The sequence below is a fragment of the Dipodomys spectabilis genome, unplaced genomic scaffold (genome assembly GCF_019054845.1).
Source record: "Dipodomys spectabilis isolate Male_0828 unplaced genomic scaffold, ASM1905484v1 ptg000004l, whole genome shotgun sequence".
Taxonomy (NCBI): Eukaryota; Metazoa; Chordata; class Mammalia; order Rodentia; family Heteromyidae; genus Dipodomys; species Dipodomys spectabilis.
The window spans coordinates 8,488,310-8,508,831 of record NW_024870681.1 but is presented as its reverse complement, the minus strand read 5'-3'; the positions used below and the strand labels follow the sequence as shown (position 1 = coordinate 8,508,831).

The 20,522-nt window shown below is 40.3% G+C and overlaps 1 protein-coding gene across 4 annotated transcripts in view; it reads left to right on the top strand.

Annotated features, from left to right (window-relative positions):
* Nucleotides 1-20,522, top strand: part of Usp32 (ubiquitin specific peptidase 32) — a 163,231-nt gene that overhangs the window by 22,836 nt on the left and 119,873 nt on the right. The window lies entirely within an intron of this gene.

The window sequence follows — 20,522 nt, the reverse complement described above, 5'->3', positions numbered from 1 at the left end:
AACACAGCCGACATTATAACAACCCTCCCTCCCTCCCTCCCTCCCTCCCTCCCTCCCTCCCTCCCTCCTTCCCTCCCTTCCTCCTTCCCTTCCTCCCTCCCTCCCTCCCTCCCTCCCTCCCTCCCTTCTCTCCCTCTCTCTCTCTCTCTTTCTCTCTCTCTCTCTCTCTCTCTTTCTTTCTTTCTTTTTCTTTTTTTCCAAATCATGGGCACTGGGGCTGGGAAGGTGGCTCAGTGGTAGAGCGCTTGCCTTGCATGCCTGAGGCCCTGGGTTCAATTCCTCAGCACCACATAAGCAAAAACAAAAAAGCCAGAAGCATCCCTGTGGCTCAAGTGGTAGAGCGCTCGCCTTGAGCTGAAGAGCTGAGGAACAACGCCCAGGCCCAGAGTTCAGGCCCCACAACCGGACCCAAAAAAAAACAAAACAAAAAACCAAATCATAGGCACTGCCCCCGAGGTTCTTTTGCTCAAAGCTAGCACTCTACTACTTGAGCCACAGCACCACTTCTGGCTTTTTCTGCTTATGTGGTGCTGAGAAATCGAACCCAGGGCCTCATGTATGCAAGGCAAACACTCTACCATTGAGCCATCTTCCCAGCCCTTCAACCAATAATTTTAGCTAGATTTATAATAGCGTGTGGACTGCAAGATATCTTAACTGAAGGTCCTATCCACCTTTTCTTGGAAGAGAGGAGGGTACTTGGCAATATATTTTATTTTATATTATTTTAGTTATTTATTTTTGTCGGTTGTGAGGCTTGAACTCTGGGCCTGGGTGCTGTCCTTCAGCTCAAGGCTAGAGCTCTACCACTTGAGCCACACTGCTAATTCTGTCTTTTTCTGCTTATGTGGTGCTGAGAAATTGAACCCAGGGCATCATGCATGTGAAGCAAGCACTCTGCCACTGAGCCACCTTCCCAGCCCAGGCAATGTATTTTAATGTAGTTGAACTGATGAATGCCATGTTGTTGGTAGCTTCAGAAGTTTATGAACCAGGAGAAAGATAAATTGTGTGTTTGATTTGAGAAACTGTTGGAAGCAAATGAATAATCTAGAAAGCTTGTCATCAATATGTTAGTCATTTTGCTATATTACAGAAAATAAAAAGACTAATGACTACTAAACAGCATTCTCTCCATGATATTTCTTAGTCTTCTAATGTAGTGTGTAAATATTATACAGATTTCTTGTGACTATAAACTTAAATTTTTTATATATGTTCTGTTCTTAAAGGCAGTTTCCAAATACACATTCTCTCCCACAAGTTATTTGAAGTTAATATTATAGTGGCATATTTGGCTCTTTTTTCAGAATGGAAGCTGTCATTTTTTGTAGAAGACAATTCATACAACTTGCATGTTTTTCCATTTGTACTTTAAAGTTTATAAATTATTACTAGTTAATTTATGGGCAGAATAGCTTCATTGTCCAACACAAATATTTGGTTCTATATTTTTTTTCTTTACATTTTAATGTATGCTAATAAGAACTTTCTAATGGGAAGGAGGCTACAGAATTTTTTTCTTAGAAACTAGTTCACTTTTTATGTACTTTAGCCAAGTTCGAGGATGTTGGGGGATAGAAATAGTGGCAGATGGGGCATACTGATGCTCTACAACGGTGGCGTGGTTCATTTTGATTACAGACACTGACAGTCTGTAAAGTAAAGATACGGAGCCACAATCCATTCTACAGGCTGCGTTAACCATGTATGGTATAGTAAAGCCATAAACAACTTTGTATGGACATTGTAATAGAGATGACTGAACCTGCTTTTAGTTTTCCGACATAGACCCACACATAGCAATAATGTCAAAACTTTCTTTTGAGCATTGAGGCCAAATCATATAAATATTATTTCTACTTTGAATTATAGAAGGTTTACTGAGGCATGTAAAATAGGACATAATATCAAAGAGCCAGACTTACATTTTCTCAAGAATAAAAGTGAAGATTAATTTTTTTCTGTTATTTAAATGACTACATCCAATGGGCTATAAGAGGTGATTCTTTTAGGATTTGATTTTTGGAAATTATAATCAATAGTGAATGAAAGATAGGATATGTACTATTATAGGAATGTAAATTAGTAGAACCACTTAAAAGGAGGTTTTGGCAGTATTAGAAGCTTAAAGTACAAAAACATTTTATAAATAGATCTAAAAACATGTGTGTTTTAGTTTTCATGGTAAGTAAGTGAAAGAAAAAAGTGAGAAATAGTCTTGACTATCCCAGCATAAGTAAATAATTTCCATCATATAACAAAATATAATCCTTTGTAGCTAGAGAGCTAGATACCGTAAACCAGGTGCAAGTGGTTCACATCTGTAATTCTAACTACCTGGGAAGCTGAAAGTAGAAGAGCTATGGTTGAAGGCCAGCCTGGCAGAAGAATGTTCTTCAGACACTATTTCAAAAAATAGCAAGCTACTGGGTGCTGGTGGCTCATGCCTGTAATCCTAGCTACTCAGGAGGCTGAGATCTGAAGATTGCAGTTTGAAGCCAGCCCCAGGCAGGAAAGTCTGTGAAGACTCTTATCTCCAATTAACTAACCGAAAAAGCTGGAAGTGGGGCTATGGCTCAAGTGGTAGAATGCTAACCTTGAGCAAAAAGGAGCTTAGGGACAGTACTCAGGCCTAGAGTTCAAGCCCCAGGACTGGCAAAAAGTAAAAAAATAAAAAAAAGATCCATCCCTACTATCACCCAATGTAACCACATTTTTTAAAAATCATGATCATCCACTATGTATATATTTTGTAGAGTCTTAATAATCTTTGGTTATTATATATATATATTTTGGGTCCGGTTGTGGGGCCTGAATTCTGGGCCTGGGCACTGTCCCTCAGCTCTTCAGCTCAAGGCTAGCGCTCTACCACTTGAGCCACAGCGCCACTTCCGGCTTTTCTCTTTTTGCTTCTGTGGTGCTGAGGAATCCAACCCAGGGCCTCTGGCATGCAAGGCAAGCGCTCTACCACTGAGCCACCCTCCCAGCCCTGGTTATTATAAATGTGTTTTCATGTTTGTGTGGGTTTTATTTATTTATTTTGTTTGGTCATGGGATTTGAACTCTGGGCCTGGGTGCTAGTCCTCAGCTCTTCAGCTCAAGGCTGGTGCTCTGTCACTTGAGCCACAGTGCCACTTCTGGTTTTCTGAGTGGTTTTTTTTTTTTTTTTTTGGGTTCGGTTGTGGGGCTTGAACTCTGGGCCTGGGCACTGTCCCTCAGCTCTTCAGCTCAAGGCTAGTGCTCTACCACTTGAGCCACAGCGCCATTTTTGGCTTTTTTTTTTTTCTTTTTGCTTATGTGGTGCTGAGGAATCGAACCCAGGGCCTCATGCATGCAAGGCAAGCACTTTACCACTGAGCCACCTTCCCAGCCCCTGAGTGGTTTATTGTAGATAAGAGTCTCTTGGACTATACTGCCTTAGCTGGCTTTGAACTGAGATCCTAGATCTCAGCCTCCTGAGAAGCTAGGATTACGGGTGTGAGCTACTGATGCTCAGCTTCTGTGGGTTTTTATTACCATCATTAACACTTAAGTTCCCAGGATTGAACCACAAGATCTAGAAATACTAACATTTTTGGCTCTTGTTATGTATTGCCATATTATTCTACAAAGAATGATACCAATGCATAGTGTTATCAGCAGTGATGAAGTACACTAATGCCATCAGGTCATCAAAATCAATTAGGATTTCTTTTTAAAGGGACAACATAGAGATTAAGAGTGAATACTAGTGGCTCTGCCACTGATTGGGCAAATTATGTTGGTGCTTTAGTTTCCTCATCTATAAGATGGCAATAATATTAAAACGACTGTGTAGAATTGCTACAATTATTAACTGAGTTGATATTTGAGAATACAAAAAATAGACTGGCATAAAATAAATGGTGCTTATTTATAATTTGTTGGAATTAGGTGAATGACTTATTTGCCTCATTTAATTGATATTTGATTTTTTCCTTTAGCTTTTGAGGTAAAATTATAAATGCAAAAATACATAATTTTGAGGACCTGCTATTCTGCTTTTAGTGGTGAGGAAAAATGTATTAAAGATAGAGTTTTTTGAGAAAAATAATTGCTTTTCTGTTTTTGTGTAGGTAAATGTCTAAATTTGTATCTATTCAGCTTTTGGGTTTTTTTTTTTTTTCCTTCCTGATAGTGGGGATTTGAACTCAGGGTTTGGTATTCTAACCCTGCTTTTTTCTTACAGTTGGCTCTCTACCACTTGAGCAACAGCACCACTTCTACCTTTTTGCTGGTTAATTAGAGATAAGAGTCTTGGGAATTTGTTTGTCCTGGCTGGCTCCAAATATTCATTTTCATAGCTCGGCCTCTTGAGTATCTAGGATTATAGATGTGAGCCACCAGCACCTAGCTAAATTATTGTTGTTTTATTCTAACTTATTTATTTTTTATTTATTTATTTTTGGGTCCGGTCTTGGGGTCTGAACTCTGGGCCTGGGCGCTGTCCCTCAGCTCTTCAGCTCAAGGCTAGCACTCTACCTCTTGAGCCACAGCACCACTTCCACCTTTTTTTGCTTATGTGGTGCTGAGGAATCTAACCCAGGGCCTCAGGCATGCAAGGCAAGTGCTCTACCACCGAGCCACTTTCCCAGCCCCTTAGTCTAACTTTTAGATGTAACAACTCTCACCTGGCCTCCTAGCTTTATGTATGTGTGTGTCTGTGTGATTATGCTGAAGACTGACCTTCCATATGTTTGGTGAATGCCCTAACAGTAACCCCAGCCCTTGGCCTCCTGTTTTTAGAGTGGTCTTTGATATTTGATAGACAGAGGAACATTACTAAATTTTGTATTTCCTTATTAGAATTCTGCTTCTTTAAATGTTTCTGTATATACTTTTTTTTTGGTTGGGGGCTTGAACTCTTGACCTGGGTGCTGTCCCTGAGCTTGGCTCAAGGCCTGCACTCTGTCACTTGAGCCACAGTGCCACTTCTGGTTTTCTGGTAGTTAATTGGAGATAAGAGTCTCACAAACTTTCCGCCAAGGCTGACTTTGAACCGGGATCCTCAGATCTCAGCCTCCTGAGTAGCTAGAATTACAGGCTTGACCCACCAGTGCCCCTTAAAAAATGTTTTTGGTTGGTTGTAGGGCTTGAACTTCACAGACTGACCACTGTCCCTGAGCTCTTTTATTCAAGGCTAGCACTCTACCACTTTGAGTGGTTAATTGGATGTAAGAGTCTCACGGAGGCTTTTCTGCCTAGGCTGGCTTTGAACCACAATTCTCTGATATATATATATATATATACACACACACACACACACACACACACACACATATATATGTACATATATGTATATATACACACACATACATATATATGTATATATATACACACATACATATGTGTGTGTATATGTATCATATATATAGTGGTAGTAGGATTTGAACTCAAGGATTTAGGCTTACTATACCAATTGAACCACCCTGCCAGCCCCTCCTGTATATTTTTTTTTTTGCCAGTCCTGGGGCCTGGGCACTGTCCCTGAGTGGCTTTTGCTCAAGGCTAGCACTCTACCACTTAAGCCACAGCACCAATTCTGGCTTTTTCTTTTGTCAGTTGTGGGGCTTGAACTCTGGGCCTGGGCGCTGTCCCTCAGCTCTTCCGCTCAAGGCGAGCGCTCTACCACTTGAGCTACAGCGCCACTCCCGGTTTTCTGGTGGTTTATTGGAGATAGGAGTCTCACGGTCTCTCCTGCCCGGGCTGGCTTTGAGCTGCGATCCTCAGATCTCAGCCTCCTGAGTAGCTAGGATTACAGGTGTGAGCCACCAGCGCCCGGCCTGGCTTTTTCTTTTTATGTGGTACTGAGGATTGAACCCAGGACTACATAAATGCTAGGCAAGCACTCTACCAGTAAGCCACATTTCCAGACTTCATGTAATCTTAAATTGACTTTCTAGCACTGAATTAATTTTTGGATGCTTTGAGAGGAAAATATATACTTCTGTTGTTAAATAATTCATATTCAATTTCTAACAAAATAAGAATTGTAAATTTAATTTAGTCATAGCCCATAGTTTTGTAATTATTGTTTTATGTGATTCTTTTCTTTTTTTTCTTTTTGGTTGGTCATGGGGCCTGAACTCTGGGCCTAGGTGCTGTCCCTCAGCTATTCAGCATAAGGCTAGCACTCTACCACTTGAAAGACAATGCCACTTGCAGCTTTTTCTGCTTATGTGGTGCTGAGGAATGGAACCCAAGGCCTCATGCATGCAAGGCAAGCACTCTACCACTGAGCCACCTTCCCAACCCCTTATGCGATTCTTTAAAAATAAATGAGAGCTGGTTGCCTGTGGCTACTTGGAGCTAGTTTGGACAGGAAAATTTGAGAGATTATCCCTTAACTAACCAGCAAAAAAACCTGAAAGTAGAGATGTGGCAAATGGTAGAGTGCCAGCCATGAACAAAAAAGCCTAGGGACCCAGATGCGAATAACTTATACCTGTATTCCTAGCTACTCAGGAGACTGAGATCTGAGGATCAAGGTTCAAAGCCAGCCCAGGCAGGAAAAATCCATGAGACTCTTATCTCCAATAAACCACTAAAAACCGGAAGTGGTGCTATGGTGCAAGTGGTAGAGTACTTGCCTTGAGCTGAAGAATTCAGGGACAGCACCCAGGCCCAGAGTTCCAGCCCCTCTACCGACAAAAAAAAAAAGAAACAAAACAAATCAAATCAAAACAAAACAAAAAACTAGCAGGAGAGCCAGGCATAATGACTCAAGCCTATAATCATAGCAACTTGAAAGGTACAGGAGATGGAGGTATCCTGATTTGAGGCCTGCCCAGGCATAAAAGTTTATGAGACTTTATCTCAACTAGTGGCTTGGTGTGGTGTTGGGCATCTTTTTTTCCTAAGCTATTAGAGAATCACAGGCAGGTGCCTTTCATCCATCTCAGTAACAAGGGAAAGTACAAGTAGGAAGTTTGTAGTACAGGCTATCCCGAGCATAAAGTGAAACCTTATCTGAAAAATAACCAATACAAAAATTGCTGGTAGGGCTGGGAAGGTGGCTCAGTGGTAGAGGGCTTGCCTTGCATGCATGAGGCCCTGGGTTCAATTCCTCAGCACCATATAAGCAAAAAGAAAAAAGCCGGAAGTGGCTCTGTGGCTCAAGTGGTAGAGCGCTAGCCTTGAGCTGAAGAGCTGAGGGATAGCGCCCAGGCCCAGAGTTCAGGCCCACGACCGGACCCCCTCCCCCCCCCCCCAAAAAAAAACCCACAAAAATTGCTGGTACAGAGACTGAAGTGACAGTTCCTGCTTAGCAACTATAAGTCCTGAGATCAAACCCCAGGATCAATGATGATGATGATGATGATGTTGATGATGTTAGAATCTAGGCTTACAAAGAAAGTTATATTGTCTTTTATATTTATCTAGGTGCTTTTACCAATGCTGTTCATTTGTTTGTGTACTTATTGCCTACTGTCTTTTAATATCTGGAGTCCCTTTTCAGTCTTTAGTCTGTCTCTCTGACTGTGCCTGCCTGCATCCTGCCCTCCCCTCCCCTCCCCTCCCCTCCCCTCCCCTCCCCTCCCCTCCCTCCCTCCCTCCCTCCCTTCCTTCCTTCCTTCCTTCCTGTGTGTGCATATGTGCTGGTACTGGGGCTTGAACTTAGTGTCCTATGCAAGGCCAATGCTCTTATCATTTGAGCTACAGCTCCACTTCCAACTTTTTTTTTTTTTTGTGTGTCCGGTTGTGGGGCCTGAGCTCTGGGCCTGGGCGCTGTCCCTCAGCTCTTCAGCTCAAGGCGAGCAACCTGCCACTTGAGTCACAGCGCCACTTCCGGCTTTTTTTTGTTTTTGCTTATGTGGTGCTGAGGAATCGAACCCAGGGCCTCAGGCATGCAAGGCAAGCACTCTACCCCTGAGCCACCTTCCCAGCCCCCGCTTCCAACTTTTTTGCTGGTTAATTGGATATAGGATTCTCATGGATTTTCCTGACTTGGCTGGCTTTGAGCTGAGATCCTCAGATTTTAGCCTCCTGAGTAGCTAGGATTATAGGTGTGGGCCATTGGCGTCAGTAAATTTTAATTTTTTTTTGAGTGTGTGTGTGTGTGGGGGGGTGTACTGGAGCTTGAACTTAGGTTTGTGTTTTTTCTTGGCTTTCTTGCTTATAGCTCCCACCGTATCTCAGTCCTAGGCTGTCTTAGTAAGATGCGTTTATCTTGAATTTTAGTTCAATTATGATTAATTTGTCCTTTATAGATAAACACAGTAAACATAAGAGGCGAATATACTTATGCTTTGAGTAAATACCAGCTCCAGATTAAATTGTAGTCAGTGAGTGCTGCAGAATTACTAGAGTGAACCTTTGATCTTTTCATTCCTCCTGCAGCAGGAGATTGAACTGGGGCTTGGTGGCACAGGAAGTACATGCTCTACTGCTGAGATATACACACAGCCAGAACTTTGATCTTTGCTCCCTAGCTTGCTTCTTTTTTTCTTTTTTCTTTTTTTCATTGTCAAGGTGATGAACAGAGGGGTTATATTACATAAGTAAGGTACTAAGCATATTTCTTGTCAGACTTGTTACCCGCTCTGTAAGCATTATGTCCACTTTTGGTCCTCAGCTCGACCCAGACCTGAGCTTTTTCTTGTCCTGGAGTTCCCTCCATACAGCTGGCCCCTCCCTCTCTCCACCCAGACACACCTGAACTCCCATCTACCTCACCCCTACCCCCAGACCCTGCTGCTAGCTAGCTAGTGGAGACCACCATGTGTTCTTTCCCCAGGGCAAATATGGCTCCTCTAATAAACCTTGTAATAATTTTTCTTCTGTGCCTCCCTGCCTCCGCATGGTCCCCTGGGGTGGATGTGACGGATCCTTTCACCCTCCCTCATTTTTCTCCTACTTTTCTCCCCCTACCCTCAAACCCTACCCCCCTCCTTTTTTTTTTTTTGCCAGTCCTGGACCTTGGACTCAGGACCTGGGCATCATCCCTGAGCCTCTTGGTGCTCAGGGCTAGCACTCTACCACTGTGAGCCACAGCTCCACTTCCAGTTTTTTGGTTGTTAATTGGATATAAGAATCTCACGGACTTTACTGCCAGGGCTGGCTTTGTCTGAGATCCTGAGATCTCAGCCTTCTGAGTAATTAAGTTATGGGCATGAGCCACCGGCACCTCGCTTTCTCCCCTTCTCCCTACCCCCTTCCCATTTTTTTCCTTTTTCTTTTTTTTGCCAGTCCTGGAGCTTGAACTCAGGGCCTAGGCACTGTCCCTGAGCTTCAAGGCTAGCACTCTACCACTTGAACCACAATGCCACTTCTAGCTTTTTTTGTTTATGCAGTACTGAGGAATTGGACCCAGGGCTTCATGCATGCTAGGTAGGCTCTCTACCACTAAGCCACATGCCATATTCTCAGTCCCCCTCCTGTTTTTCTTTCAGTGTTAAGTGACAGCTTAACTGGGTTGGCTGAGTTGGAAATATTAGTCTATAAGAAAGGAAAAAACAAGGGCAGAAAAATCTGTTAGGGTTGTTTGGTTTGGGCTTTTCTTTATATTTTCTTCCCTTCATTTTCTCTTCTCTTTTCTTCCCTTCATCTTCATCTTCTCTTTTCTTCTTCCTTCCTTCCTTCCTTCCTTCCTTCCTTCCTTCCTTCCTTCCTTCCTTCCTTCCCTCCCTCCCTCCCTCCCTCCCTCCCTCCCTCCTTCCCTCCCTTCCCCCCTCCCTCCCTCCTCTCTCTCTCTCTCTCTTGCTCGCTCTCTCGTTCTTTCATTCTTTCTTTTTTCAGTCCTGGGGCTTGAACTCAGCGTCTGGGCACTGTCTCTGAACTTCTTTTGCTCAAGGTTAGCACTCTACCACTTGAAGCACAGTGACACTTCCCAGCTTTTTCAGTTTATGTGGTACTAAGGAATGGAACCCAGGGCTTCATGCATGCTAGGCAAGCACTCTACCACTAAGCCACATTCCCAGCCCTTATCTTAATTTTCATAGTTTTTCCTTCTGAATTAGAAAAAGGCAGACTTTTATTACTGCTAGAAATCCTCTTCTCCAGTCTTTTAAAAATCTTTTAATATATAGTATCTCATTAAATCCTTACAATAAAGGGCTAGCTAGAGGTATGACTCAAGTGAGTATGTATGACTACAGGTAGAATGAATAACAAGCTCAAGGACCTGAGTTCAATCCCCAGTATCACAGACACTCACCCACCAAAAAAATCCTTCTAATGGTGTCAGGAAATACATTGTATATTCTCCATTTTAGGGATAATTAATGCAAAATACAGAGATAGTATCTGCCCATGTTCTCACAGCCTATAAGAGATATCTGTGTTCTTATATCTAGTAAGTAGCAGTGTCTGGATTTGCGTATATGTATGTTTTACTTGTGCCCTTAAACATTTGCCCACAGCTTGCTGTCTGCAGCTGGTATGCCATATTGAGACTACGTATTTAAAATAAAAAAATAAATTAGTTGCCAACACTTCCAAAAATAAGGGAGATTGAAAAAAATAATTCCTGTTTTCCTCATTTCTAGATTGCAGCAAATGCCTAAAACTTAGTAGTAGCAAAACCATGCATAAGTCACTTCCAAAAGTTACTTTGGAGGAACAAAAGTTTAATTTTGATGAAATCCACTTTGCACATTTTTCTTCCATTTTTTTGTTGTTGTTTTGCTAGTCCTGGAGCTTGAACTCAGGGCCTAGGCACTGTCCCTGAGCTTCAAGGCTAGCACACTATCACTTGAGCCACAGTGCCATTTCCAGCTTTTCTGTTTATACAGTACTGAGGAATCGAACCCAAGGCTTCATGCATGCTAGGCAAGCACTTTACCACTAAGCCTAATTCCCAGCCCTTCCATGGTTGTGCTTTTTATGATTTAACAAAATGCAGCCTAGTGTCAATTCCCAAAGATTTTTTTGCTCCTCCCCCTTTTTTTTTCTAGAAGTTGTATGGTTTGGGCTCACATACAGATCTCTGAATCATTTTTAGGTAATTTTTATACATGATGTGACATGGTAGGGGTATTTCTTATTGGCACATGGATATGCATTTTTCTGTATCACTTATTGAAAAGACTATCCTTTCCCTATAGAATTATATTGACATATTTGATTAAATCAATGCGAATATAACTTTTTATATTTCTAACCATATAGAGAGCTGCACTTACATTTCTGTCTTTAATTTCTTTTCCCCTGAAGGTAATAGTTATCTTACTTCTTTTTCTTTTATGTTCTTGATTTTCCATATTTGTTCCTAGTGGTACTTCTTAAACTCAACAGAATTGTTAAATGCTCTTTAACATACATGTATAGAAATTATATGCTGGGAATGGAAAGGTGGCTCAGTGGTAAAGTACTTGCCTTGCATGCATGAGGCCTTGGGTTCAATTCCTCAGCACCACATATGCAGAAAAAACTGGAAGTGGTGCTGTGGCTCAAGTGGTAGAGTGCTAGCCTTGAGCTGAAGAGCTGAGGGACAGTGCCCAGGCCCTGAGTTCAGGTACCACGACTGACCCCAAAAATATTATATGCTGAAATTATTTAAGGTTATAATTTGCTTGTTTTCTTTTTGAGATAGCGTCTCAGTACAAGGCACAGACTGGCCTTGTGTTGGCTATGTAGCTCAGTTGGCTTGCCTCTGAGTGCTGGAATTACTTAAATGTTCTATCATGCCTATCTGGGATATCTTTTCTTAAACTGATTGTTATGAGAACCTGGTAGAGTGCTAACTTGGAGTGAAAAAGCCAAGGGAAAGCTTGAGTTCATGCCTAAAAGATAATATAAAATTGCTTATTATGGAAAATTTCAAACTTACATATGGAGAAGAGTCTAATGACTCTTTATGTATTTATCCTCCAGCTTCAGCAGCTACTGACTCATAGTGAGCCTTGTTTCTTTATATTTTATTCCCAAATGTGATATGTCATTCTATCAGTAATATTTGTGTGTGTGTGTGTGTGTGTGTGTGTGTGTGTGTGTGTGTGTGTGTGTGTGTGTGTGTGTGTGTGTGTGTGTGTGTGTGTGTGTGTGTGTGTGTGTGTGTGTGTGTGTGTGTGTGTGTGTGTGTGTGTGTGTGTGTGTGTGTGTGTGTGTTGGTACTGGAGCTTTTACCCAGGACCTGGTACTGTCCTTTAGTTCTTTTACTCAAGGCTAGTGTTCTACCACTTGAGCCACAGCCCCACTGCTGGCTTTTTGGTGGACAGTTGGAGATAAGAGTCTCATGGACTTTCCTGCTTGGGCTGGCCTCAGTCCTCAGATCTCAACCTTCTGAGTAGCATCACTAGTGCTTGGTATTGTTATTGTTAATTCAAGGCTGACCTTGAATTTGTAATCCTCCAAGTGCTAGGAGATTATAGGCAAGTACTACCATGTACATATTTTGTGTACATCTACCATGTAGATATTTTGAGTGTGTTTCTTCTGTTGATGGATATTGTTTTATGGATACTTTAAAAAGCTTCTGCCTGGCAACAGTGGTGTATGCCTATCATCCTGACTACTTGACACACTGGTATCAGGCATGAGTTTGAGGCCATCTTTGATATTTGAGACTTTTTCCTCAACCAATAGCTGGATATGATGGCCCATACCTGTCATCTCAGCTAGGTGGGAGGCTAATATTATGAAGATCAAGATTTTAGGGCTAGGTTAATGAAAGTTTACTGGGTACTGAAGGCTCACGACTATAATCCTAGCTACTCAAGAGGCTAAGATCTGAAGATTGAGGCTTAAATCCAGCCTAGAAAGACAAATATGAGAGACTTATTTCTAATTAACTAGCAAAAAGCCAGAAGTAGTAGATCATGAGCCGTGGGTGAAAAAGCTTTGCAAGAGCATGAGGCCTTGAATTAAAGTCCTGTTACCAGTGCCTCTCCCCAACTGCTGCAGAAAAAATAACTTGTTGTGTTTCAGTGGAAGAAAATGTTGGGAAAGGTGTCCTGAGCCTGTCATCCTAGCTATGAAAGGAAACAATAGATTGGATTATAGTCCAGAAATGTGCCAAGGCAAAAAGTGGGACCCTATTTGTGGCAATGCATAATATTCTTTAGAAAGCTTTATTCTAGATTCTGTCATCTTTATGATCCTGGGCACAATGGCCCACTGTAGAGGGTCTCTCTTCTCTCTCTCTCTCTCTCTCTCTCTCTTTCTCTCTCCCTCCCCTTTTCCCTCCCTCTCTCCCTCCCTCTTCTCTCTCCTCTCCTCTCTCTCTCTCCTCTCTTCTTCCTCCCTTTGTCTCCCCCCCTCCCCATTATTTAGTCTCTTAGTGGGATCCATCCACCTGACACAGTGGAGAATGAGAACAAAACAAAAGACTGTAAGACTGGGTTTAGAGGTTTAGAAAAAGCCATTGCAGACCCAGAGGCTCAGAGTGAGATGGAGGTGGCAGTCATTTCCTAAGGGTGCCAAAGAATCAGAAAACAAAGGAATTGCTGTGCTGCTCTACACCAAAGAACAGACTTACACTTGAGAAAACTAGGGAAGATGCTGTGTCAGCATCCATGGAGGGTTATTAGAGCTGAGATACACTCCTACACCAATGATGTAATTCAGCTCACCAGCCTACCTAATACCTAGTCCAGTGAGAATACAGAGAATAACCCTTCAGGAAGACTTCAGGTATCTAAAAGCCCATATCACAAAGGGTCCTCCTCAAGTAAGTAAAGCCCAACACAGAAATACAAGGAATGTGAGAAAGCCTGAGAAACATAATACTCTCAGAAAACAATCGTACATCAAGGGAAGAGAATGACAGTAAAGTATGTATGCTGAGCTGAAAAGACTGTTAATAAAAATGACCAATGAAAAATGAAAGATCTGGGTACAGATGGCTCATGCCTGTAATCCTAGCTACTCAGGAAGCTGATTGTGGTTCAAAGCCAGCTTGAGCGGAAAGTCCGTGAGACTTGTATCTCCACTGAAACACCAAATAAAACCAGAAATGGAACTGTGGCTCAAGTGTGTTAGAGTGTTAGCTTTGAACAAAAGAATCTCAGACACAGTGCCCAGATCCTGAGTTCAAACCCCAGGACCGGTATCATCCCCCCCAAAAAGAGTATTAAAACAATATGCAAAAATGCAAAGGAATTCAATGAAAACACAAAAAGTTAAATGAAATCCAAGTGAATGCAAATGAAGGCTAAATGAGTTCAAAGAGAATAGAGCTAGGTAGGCTAAAAAAGAAAATCAAAGAATGCTGTTAATCAGATTAATGAAGCAAGGAAGTTAATGTAAGACATGAAAAAGAATCTCAAACTAATAATACTGAAAAATGATCAAACTGAAGTCCAAGAAATAAAAAAATAGAAAGCCACCACCCCAGAAGAGATGATATGGAAGACAGAATTTCAAGGCTTAAAGACAGAGTAGTTATAAGAGGGAAGAAGCAAATGTGCAAAAAGATCTAAGAATTAAAGGATTTTGCAAGAATTTCAGGACTTAATAGATTAAATTTATATTGTACGGGTATTAAGGAAGAAGAATGGATAGCTAAAGGCATAGAAAATACGGGGCTGGGAAGGTTGCTCAGTGATAAGAGTGCTTGCCTTGCATGCATGAGGCCCTGGGTTCAATTCCTTAGCACCACATAAGCAGAAAAAGCCAGAAGTGGTGCTGTGGCTCAAGTGGTAGAGTGTTAGCTAGCCTTCATACAGTGCCCAGGCCCAGAGTTCAAGCCCCATAACTGGCAAAAAAAGAAAAAAGAAAAAAAAAAAAAAGAAAGAAAATGCATTTTACAGAATAATAGCAGCAAACTTCCCAAATGTTAAAAAGGACAAGCTCATCTAGGTACAAGAGGCTCTAAGGACATCCAACAGATGGGACCAGAAAGAACCTCTTACTTAACATTATGTTAAAACTTCAAGCCAGGCACTGGTGGCTCATACCTGTAATCCTAGCTACTCAGGTGGCTAAGATCTGAGGATCAAAGTTCAGTTCTAGCTTGGGCAGGATAGTCCATGAGACTCTTAAAATTAATCACCAGAAAACTGGAAGTGGTGCTGTGGCTCTAAGTGTTGAGAACTACCCTTGAACAAAAGAGCTCAAGGATAGCACCTAAGCCCTGAGTTTAAGCCCCAGGACTCACCAAAAAAAACGAAAAAACAACAAAACTTTAAGCACACAACACAAAGAACACTAGCTTCTGTAAGACAGAAGATAGATCATATACATTTGAAAACCTATCAAAATAGCAAATGTCTCAGCAGAAACCATAAGAGTAAGTAAGGCTTGGAATGATGTATCTCAAGCAGTGGAAGTTAGCAACCCTGAATACTCCGATCTAGTCAAACTTTCATTCATAACTGAGGGTCAACTAAAAACAAAATTTATTTACCACTAAACCCATACTTTGTAAGTTACTCAGAGACATTGTACACAGAAATCAATATGAATATGAAAAAAGTGGAGAAGACACCTTATCAGAAGAGTAGGTAAACAGGAGGACCAGGAAGTTACAAAATCAAAGGTGAGGGGAAGATGGCAGGAACTACTGTATACTTCGTAATTTTAGCACTCAGTAAACTCAAATCTTCAGTTGAAAGACAATGACAAAAGATAAGATCCTACCATCTATTTATGTGATACAGGTAACTGACCAAAACACTTTCTTTAGGTGAAAGGTTGGGAAAGTGTTCCAAAGGTTGGGAAAGTGTTCCAAGCAAATAGGCCTCATAAACAGACTGGACTAACAATACTCTTATCTGATAAAGTAGATTTCAAATCAAAATTAGAAGAGATAAAGAAGGTCACTTCTTAAAGAGAACTCTCTAAAAGGCAAGAGAAAGGTATGAGAAGGGTCTAGATAGAGAAGGAAGAAGCCAAACTAATAGCACTGCACATGATATGATCCTATATTTAAAGGACCCTAGAGATTGTATCCACAAGCTCCTAGAGCTGATAATACTTTTAGCAGAGTGGCAGAATATAAAATCAACCCACTTTTTTTGGGTGTGAGGGTGGGCTTAAACTCTGGGCCTGGGCGCTGTCCCTGAGCTCTTCAGGGTGAGTGCTCTACCACTTGAGCCACAGCACCACTTCTGGTTTGGTTTTTCTGGTGGTTAATTGGAGATAGGAGTCTCACAGACTTTTCCTGCCTGGTCTGGCTTTGAACCGTGATCCTCAGATCACAGTTATAATCCTCCTGAGTAGGGAGGATTATAGGCATGGGCTACAGGTGCCCAGCTCAGCCTACTCATTTGTATACCAACAAGGGAACAGAAAGAAGGGAATCAGGAGAAGAACTTTGTTTTCAATAGCCTCAATGAAAATACAAATCAACCTAACCAAGGAAGTGAAGGACCTCTACAATTAAAACTATAAAACTTTGGCTGGGCACTGGTGGCCAGTCCCAGAGTTCAAGCACTACCAACAAAAACAGAAAAACCCATAAAACTTTGAATAAAGAAATTGAAGGGTGGGGCTGAGAAGGTGGCTCAGTGGTAGAATGCTTGCCTTGCAGGCATGAGGCCCTGGGTTCGATTCCTCAGCACCACATAAGCAAAAAGAAAAAAGCTGGAAGTGGTGCTGTGGCTCAAGTGGTAGAGCGCTAGCCTTGAGCTGAAGAGCTGAGGGACAGCGCCCAGGCCCAGAGTTCAGGCCCCACGACCGGACCCCCCCCCCCAAAAAAAAAGAAATTGAAGGGCTGAAGGTATGGTTCAAATGGTAAAGGGCCTGCCTAATAAATGTGAGTCCTTGAGTTTAGTCCCTAGTATTAGAATAAAGAAAAAAAGAAATTGAAGACATTGGGAAGATGTTTATGAATGGCACTGGCGAAGTCAATCTACAGATTCAGTGCACTAATATCACAGTTCCAATGTCATTCTTCCCAGAGACAGAACAATCTAAAAATTCAGATAGAATTACAAAAGCTCCCAATAGCCAAAGCAATCCTCAGATGAGTGGCTAGAGCACAAAAACAGACCTGAACATCAGTGGAACACACTAGAAAACCCTGAAATAAATTGATATCTACAATCATCTGATATTTGACAAGGGAACCAAAAATATATATTTGAAAAAGATAGCTTCTTCAAAAAAAATGGTGTAGTGGAAACTGGACATCCATATGCAGAAGATTGACATGATGCCTATTTGTTGCCTAGTTTTAATATCAACTCAAAATGGGTCAGAGACCTCAAGATAAGACCTGAAACTTTGAAACTGGTACAGGAAACTGTATGGGAAACAGAACTAATTGGTATTGGCAGAACTTCTTAAGTAGAATTCCAGTGCCTCAGCAAATAAAATTGACAAATAGGATTTAATTAAGCTAAAAAAGTTTCTGCACATTGAAGAATATAGTTATGGAGCTAAAAATGTAGTCTATAGCATGAGAGATCTTTGCCAGCTATATGCTTGACATAGGCCTAATAATTCAAATATATATAAGGAGCTAAAGGATTAATAATCTAATTAATAAATGGTCAAAGGAACTAAATAAACATTTCTCTGAAGAAGTCTCTTATTCCAGTAAGATTGGCCATCATCAAGAATATGAACAAGTGCTGGCCAGAATATGTGTATGTAAGTAAGGAACCCTATTACACTGTTAGTGGAAATATAAATTAGTATGACTACTATGGAAGGTAGTTTGAAGATACCTCAAAAAACTAAAAATAGCTGGGTGTAGTGGCTCATACCTGTAATCCTAACCTGGGCAAGATAGTCCATGGGACTTATCTCCAGTTAACTACAATAAAAACCAAAAAACCAGAAGTGGAGCTGTGGCTCAAGTGCTAGAATGCTAGTCTTGAGCAAAAGAAGCTTAGGGACAGCACCCAGTCCCTGAGTTCAAACATCAGGACCTGCACACAAAACTAAAACTAAAAATAGAATACCCTATGATCCAGTGATACCATTCTTGGGCATTTATCCAAAAGATTACAAGTTAAGATATAACAAAGACACTTAGACACTCATGTTCATTGCTGCACAACGCATCATAACTAGGTTATGGAAACAGCTGAGATTGCTTTACAACAGATGAATGGGTCAAGAAAATGTGATGTGATTATGAGTGTGTATGTGTATGTCATTTCCAGGAAAAATGGATGGACCTGGATAAATTATGTTAAATAAGTCAAGCTCAAAGAGAAAGCTCATGTGGAAATAAAATATAAAATATAATCATATAAAAACATTCAGGGCCACATACATACAATCAAACTGACTAAAAATGATGTACATAGAGGTGTAAATTATTCAAAAAAGTATAGCTTAACTCACAATTTTAACAAAATGAAAAGCAGGGAGTTGAAACGTGTTGTTAGGGAAGTGAGAATTAAGGGCAGAGCAAGTAGATGAATTGAGAAAGGAATTGTGAGTGAATGCAGTCATAATACTCAATGTACACCTGAGAAAATGGAAAAGGGCAATGAGGGAGTGGAGAAGAGGATGGAAGGAGTGGCACTGATCAATATACATTGTACTCATAACTTGACATGTCCCTTTGTGAAACTACCTAAAGATACAAAACAAAACAAAGCAAAACAACACAACACAACAACCTCTCCCAAAATTCGATCTCAATTTGTGCAAAAATGGGTTGGAAACATGGTTTAACAGGAGAGCACCTGACAAGTAAGCCTTGGGGTCCTGAGTTTAAACACCAGGACTGCCAAAAAAAACTCAAAACTTTTGTATGTGTATATTTACCTCTATTACAAATGAGTAAAATGAATAATTGTATTGGTCATCAATGTATTGATCATCATACTAAGAATTGAAACCGGGGCTCTGAGCATACTAGGCCAGCCTATCACAAAGTTATATTCCAAGCCCTAGTGTACTATTTAAAATTTTTTTTTTTCAGATGATGTTTAACCAACAGTGGAGAGGATTGCCATATTAAATTCTAATGACTGATTTTCTGTTCTCCTGTAGATCAGAAGCAACCTAATGTGTTATTAAAGCCATCAATACAGGTTAGCTATCTTGAAGAACTAGATATTCTAGTAGCTAAAGTTATCTTTCTTTATTGCAGTTTATGAGATGAACTTTGTCTTGTTTTTCATTTTCACATTCTAAAAAGAGTATGTATAAAATTACTATATTGAAGATGTTAATATTATAAGTGCAGTTTTAATAAGATTTAGCCACTAATAATCATACTTTTAACTATTAGGTTTTAAAAATCCTTGCCCCACATATTGTTTATATATGCACTAGGCATTTCAGTCCTTTTATCTTTCTGGTCCTTTCTGTGTTCTGTGTTACTTGAGACTGTAAATCAATGTTTTTATTTTACTCTGCTTTTATTTCTCTCCTATATCCTACTGACTAGTCTTAAGAATTTTCCTTGTTTCTTTTTTTCTTTCTTTTCTCTTTTTTATTCATAATTTTATTTTAATTCTATATAAATTAATTGTACAAAATGCTTTCTTTGTGGCATTTTCATACATGCATATAATGTACTTTAGTCTTTTTTTATTGTGAAAATACTGTACAGAGGGGTTACAATTACATGGGCAAGATAAATACTTTAGTCTTTCTATTACTCTTTTTTAACTGTTACTTCTATTATTCTTTTCTTAACTATCCTTTCTTTCTCTCTACCCCCTTTTAAAATGGTCTTTAGTAGGTTTCATTATATTTATTCAGTTTTAATTAACACCTTTGTAATGATAACTCTCATCAAACCTCTCCTAAGCTTTATACAAAAATTAAAAACCCAAAGTATCTCCCTAAAATTCCCATATTGAATAGGTCCTTAATAGGGTTGTCTTTTTCTTTCTCCTTTTTCTTTTTCCTTTCATTCTTTCCTTCTCTTCTCTTTTCCTTCCTTCCATTTTTACTTTCATTCTTCCATTTTCTTCCTTCTATCACTCCTTTCCTTCTCTTTTCCCTCCTTCCCTCCTTCCCTTCTTACCCTTCCTCCTTCCTTCCTTCCCTTTTTCCCTTTCTCTCCCCCCATCCTCATGTTTCTGTGTGGATGATAACACCATCCTTTGAATTTTCTAGGATAGAAGTATGGATATTGTTCTGTACTGCTCTATCTCAGTCAAGCATCAAGTTCTGCTGACTTTTCCTTTTGGCTGGCTTCCAGATTTAGCTCCTTTTCTTATAGTAGCAGTCTACATTTTGCTTCCAGGTTTGTTCTCTCTTCTACATCGTTTTAGAGTGAACTGATTTAATTTTATCTGGTGTGTTTCCAATCTGCTTAGAGTTTATGTCTCAGTTATTTATAATTAATTTATTCTTTCCTTATAGAACAGAGTCATTGTGACTTGGTCTTCTACCTTTTATTTTGCTAGCGTAACTTACAGTGTATGGCCATATTGTACTTGAAGCAAAGTATTATCACCACTTGGTATGCTCACTCTCCTCACTTTTACTTGGCTTAGTCTTTAAAATTTAATGTAATCTTTCTCTAGATCCAAACAGAAGTCTTCTCTGTTTCCTCCAGCATGGTCAAGGAAACCATTTCTGTTTCTCCATTCTGATAGTTTTATTAAATATTGAAGGGTATTCATTTCTCTCTCTTTGTAGACATGATATAAAGTGAAAAAAGTCTCACATGACTAAATTAAAGGATCTTTTTTTGTTTGGTT